Here is a 5,488-nt window from a genome sequence, read left to right on the forward strand (position 1 = left end):
ATCCTTCCACCTCAGCCTTCCAAGTAGCTGGAACTACAGGCACGCGCTACCACGCCCAGCTAATTTTTTGATTTATTGTAAAGCTGAGGTTTCACCAAGTTGCCCAGGCGGGTCTCAAACCCATGGGCTCAGGCAATCCACTCACCTCAGCCTTCCAAAGTACTGGGATTACAGGCTGAGCCACCGAGCCCGGCTAGTTCTTTCTTATAAATATTTTTAAAAGTCTTCCTTTTTTCATTTTAAAGTTGTGGGGTACAATTCAGGGATAAGTATACAAATGTTCATTATGCAGGTGCCCTTGTTGATGAGGTGTGCCCCCACCCTCCCCGGGCAGTTTCCCACTACTGCCAATCCCTTTCTTATAGTATTATGATAATTGTTCAAATTCTGCTTATGAGTGAGAATATGTGGTACTCAGTTCTGTGTTTCTGTGATAGACAACTCAGTAAAATGCTTCCTTTTTTAAAAAGTCTTATTTTAAAAAGCATTTTTTCTTATAAAAAAAGTTGGCTGATGCCTGTAATCCCAGCATGTGGAGAGGCCAAGGCAGGAAGATCACTTGAGCCCAAAAGTTTGAGACCAGTCTGGGTAATATAGCAACACCTCTTCACCACAAAAAATTTTAAATTAGCCAGGCATGGTGGCATACACCTGTATTTTCATTTACTTGGGAGGCTGAGACAGAAGGATCACCTGAGCTCAGGAGGGTGAAACTACGGTGAGCTATGATCTTGCCACTGCACTCCAGACTGGGCAACAGAGTGAGACCTCAACTCAAAAAAAAAAGTTTTCCTTTCAATAAATAGGGATAGACTTTCATTTAATTAGATCTTATTTACTTTCTCTCAGCAAAATTTTTCTACTTTATGAGTACTCTTACATGACTTGCATTATAGTATGTTACTATTGTTTATGGTTTTTTTTTTTAAAGCGGGATTTATTAAGAGGACAAAGCTCCCACAGTGGGAGGGGACCCAAAGGTGTTGCCTGGTATCTTTTTTTTTTCTTTCTTTTTTTTAGTTGGAGTCTCATTCTGTTGCCCAGGCTTGAGTGTAGTAGCATGCTTACCGCCATCGCAGCCTCAACCTGCTGGGCTCAGGTGATCCTTCTGCCTCAGCCTTCCAAGTAGCTGGAGTTACAGACACACCCCACCATGCCCGGCTAATTTTTTGATTTATTGTAGAGATAAGGTCTCACCAAGTTGCCCAGGTCAGTCTCGAATCTGTGGACTCAGGCAATTCTCTCATCTCAACCTCCCAAAGTGCTGGGATTATGGGTGTGAACCACCGTGCCCAGTCTCTTTTTTAAAATTAAGTTATGCTTTTATTTGTTTTCAGTGAGTCAAAATGCAGCCACTTGCTAAATTTTCCTATTATTTATATTGATTTAGTGATGTCTCCTTTTTGCTTTACTATGTAGACAATCATATAATCTACAGGTAATAAGAGTATTTCTTCCTTTCAAATTTTTATGATTTTGTTTTTTTGGTTTTATTGTGCTAACTAAAATATTTGGTACAGTGTTAAATAGAGTGATAGTGAGCACTCCTATCTTATTCCTAATTCTATTTTATTTATTTATTTTTTTGAGGAGACAGGGTCTTACTATGTTTCCCAAGCTAGTCTCAAACTCCTGGACTCAATCTTCCCTGCTAGGACTCCCAGAGTGCTAGAATTAAAGGCATAAGACTCTGCAACTGGCCTGTTCCTAATTTTAAAGGGAACACTTCTAGTGTTTCTCCATTTAAGATGATATTTACTATATGTTTTATTTGTTTGCTTTTTATCATCCTTACATTAAACAAATTCACTTTATTCCTAATTTGTTACTGTTTAAAATCATAAATAGATGTTGAATTTCTTTCAAAATAACAAAAACTAAAGAGACTAAAGAGAAGTCAATAAAGCCAATGCATGATGCTACATTATATCCTAGATGAGAAAGAAACTATAAAGGACAAAACAGGTTGGACTAGAAGCATTTTATATTTCAGATTTTTTTTTTTGGATTTTGGAATATGTGCATATAATAATGAGACATCTTTGGGAAGGGACCCAAGTCTAAACACGAAATTCATTTATATTTCACATGTACCTTATAACCTGAAGGAAATTTTATACAATATTTTAAATAACCTTGTGCATGAAACAAAGTTAGTGTTAGGTGCTTATATGTGGAATTTTCCACATGTGGCATCACATGGGTGCTCAAAAAGCTTTGGATTTTGGAGCATTTCAAATTTTGTATCAGAGATGCTCAGTGGGTGCTGGGACAATTAATAAAATTTGAACATATATTGTGAATTAGTTAATAAAAATTTATTGGTAGCCGGGTTCGGTGGCTCAGCCTGTAATCCCGCGACTTTGGGAGGCTGAGGTGAGTGGATTGCCTGGGCCCGCGGGTTCGAGACCCGCCTGGGCAGGCGAGACCTCATCTCTACAATAAATCAAAAAATCAGCCGGGCGTGGTAGCGCGTGCCTGTAATTCCAGCTACTTGGAAGGCTGAGGCAGAAGGATCACCGGAGCCCAGCAGGTCGAGGCTGCGGTGGCCAGGAGCGGCCACTGCACTCCAGTCGGGGCGACAGAGTGAGACTCCAACTCAAAAAAAAAAAATTTATTGGTGTTATAGTTCCTGATTTTGATCATTGTACTGCGATTATTAATAGAATGACTTTGATTTTAGGAACACATGCTGAAATATTTAAGGGTAAAGGGGTATCTCCAGCTTCCACTAAATGGTTCTGAAAACTTTTTTTTTTAATATATCCAAAATGTGTTTATTGGAATGGTTTCCCATTCATCTTGATTGGGGTGCTTTTAGTGCTGCTTCCTCCTGAAGGAACATCCTTCTGTGAGCCTTGCTTTTCCGCCTGTAGGCTGACAGAGGACAGTGGAGCAGCCGACACACAAAACTACTGTTTGTGCATGGCTGAAGACCATGGTGATTTTATAGCATCCTGGGCATTTCACATCCATGAAGTAGGAGTTGGGGCTCTACACCGGGCGCTTCTTCTTGAGTTTCCTCTTCTCCTCTTCTGGAGAGGGATGAAGAGGGTCCTTTGCTAGAGGCATGCTCTCGTGGGTAGGTCGTCACCGCCGGAAATGTGGCTCTGAAAACTTTTAAGGAACAGATCATTTCCTTCTATTTTGTTGCTCCACCATTCTTGTGCTGCCTCATGGTCAGATATGGCTTCTCAGGTTCCTGCCATCATAAGCATTTCAGTCAACCAACAGGGAAGAAGGGAAAAACAGCAGCATGCCGTCTTCCTTTTAAGACATGACTGGAAGTAGCACACTAAAATTCCACGTTTCATTAGCCAAAACACAGATATCTGGCCACACTTAGCTGCAAGGGAGGCTGGGAGGTGTAGTGTTTATTTTAGCCCAGCTGGACAGCAGAGGCCTTAGCGCTAAGGAAAAGGAGGAGAGCAGACAGTCTCTTCCACAGCTACCTGCTGGGTGAATTACAAGACACACCTATTGTAAAGCTCACGATGTTTAGTAGGATTCGTTAAAACATGGCATTTAATGATTTCACTTACATTCTCTAATTTAATTTTCCTAGTAATCATGTGAGTAAAGGCAAATAAGATGATCTTAATTGCAGATTATGAAACGAAGACTCAGGCTGATTATAGTTGTTGGTGATGGTGTTTGCTTATTTGCTCTGTTTTGTTTTTAAAGAAGGAGGCAGGAGAGTCAAAGCGAAAGGAGAAGTAGCGCCGTTCTGGAGTCCTAGATTCCCATAAAGTCCCGTAATTTTGTATTTTGTGACTTTCTCAATTTAGCCCACAAATCTGCAAAGGACAGAACTAAGGTCCACTGACTCCACTGTTGGACACTTCCCACTGTATCCCCTGTGAATCAAGTTGTAGGAAATGTGAACAAATAAGTCATATTGCATGATCCACTCACATAGATAATGAAATAAAAGCCAGCCTTTATCGAGCACATACTGCATGCCAGGAATTCAGCTTAAACATTCCTCACATTGGCTTACTCCACCCTTATAACCACCCCAGGAGACAGATAGGCCTATGATCCCCTTTCTTCAGATAAAGAAAATGAGGCAGAGAGTCAATATATTTTACAAATTTTTAAGAATAATAATATCTTTACCCTGGAGCCCTCCCACCCACCCACAATCTGTACAAAGCATTTAAGTCATCCTTACAGATTATGGGTGACACAGCTGGTTGCCTAACCAATATTCATTCTCCTCTTCTTGTGAATGGCACAGTACTTTAACAGGGAAATTTGATAAGTGGTACAGACAACTCCATAGGTCACTAATGTAATGGGGAAATATACAGCAACTGTGTTGTTTTTGCCTAACTTAAGAGTGGGTCTTTAGTGTCAGTAGTTTATAGCAACCACAAGAGAGTTTTTCATTTAACTATAGGCAGTTTAGAGGTGAAAAGTAGGTATCTTGCAAAGGAGATGGAGATTCAGAGACTCTTATTTACTGGACAAAGTTCCCAAAGTCAGACAGTAAAAGCTTGATTTGTGACTCCTTGTTGGATCTTAGGCAAAATTATCTTGCTGTTTCCAGTGTCTGGTGGAGATTCCAATTTAAAGAGATCTTGAGAGAACAGTCTACGACATCTTCTTATCTCTCACATCTCAAATTCCACCTACCTAAAAATCTGTTATGGTTATAAAGTTGATAGAATATGAGTGTTTCTGTCACCAACTGTGTTTCAGTTGGACAGAAAGTGGTAGATTCAGATATTTTCTGGGGTGTTTTAGCACATAAAGTCTGTCACACAAATGCAATCAGCTTCTAAGATGTCACAAGCTATCTCTGTGAGCCCACTTTGGGAAACTCTATCCTCTCAAAACAACTGTGAATCATCTAAAAGGAAAAAAAATTGATTTCTGTAAATGTTTGTATATATGTAACATGAATACAAATAGTATTGCCATGATATTTTAAAATTGTGAATTCCTTTAATCAATGAGCTAATTAATCTTTATTAAGCATGTTCTATGTGTCCAGTACAGCAAAAATACAAGGAGAAAATTGAATGACATGATCTCTACTTAGAATTTGGTTGGATGGGGAAAAAACTCAGGTACACCTAAAGTTAGCAAATAACTTTTTTTTTTTTTTTTTTTGAGTTGGAGTCTCACTCCATCACCCAGACTGGAGTGCAGTGGCTGCACCTAGCCACCGCAGCCTCGACCTGCTGGGCTCTGGCGATCCTTCCGCCTCAGCCTTCCGAATAGCTGGAACTACAGGCGCGCGCTACCACGCCCGGCTAATTTTTTTTTTTTTTATTGTAGAGATGAGGTCTTGCCAAGTTGCCCAGGCGGGTCTCGAATCAGCGGGCTCAGGCAATTCACTCACCTCAGCCTCCCAAAACACGGGATTACAGGCTGAGCCTCCGAGCCCGGCTAGCAAATAACTTCAAGTATAAAATGTAAAAAGTTAAGCCTTCAAAACATGTTGTACATTACAGATACATAATTTTTATCTGTCAATTTA

At 40.1% G+C, this 5,488-nt stretch overlaps 1 pseudogene across 1 annotated transcript; it reads right to left on the reverse strand.

The window, feature by feature from the left end:
- Positions 1–2,769: 2,769 nt before the first annotated feature.
- LOC110596578 lies at positions 2,770–3,078 on the reverse strand (annotated as a pseudogene). Its single transcript, XR_002482562.1, has one exon. The product of XR_002482562.1 is annotated as a 40S ribosomal protein S27-like (transcript).
- Between the last annotated feature and the right edge of the window lie 2,410 nt (positions 3,079–5,488).

The sequence above is a fragment of the Carlito syrichta genome, unplaced genomic scaffold (genome assembly GCF_000164805.1).
Source record: "Carlito syrichta isolate Samal-C Ts95f unplaced genomic scaffold, Tarsius_syrichta-2.0.1 Scaffold311032, whole genome shotgun sequence".
Taxonomy (NCBI): Eukaryota; Metazoa; Chordata; class Mammalia; order Primates; family Tarsiidae; genus Carlito; species Carlito syrichta.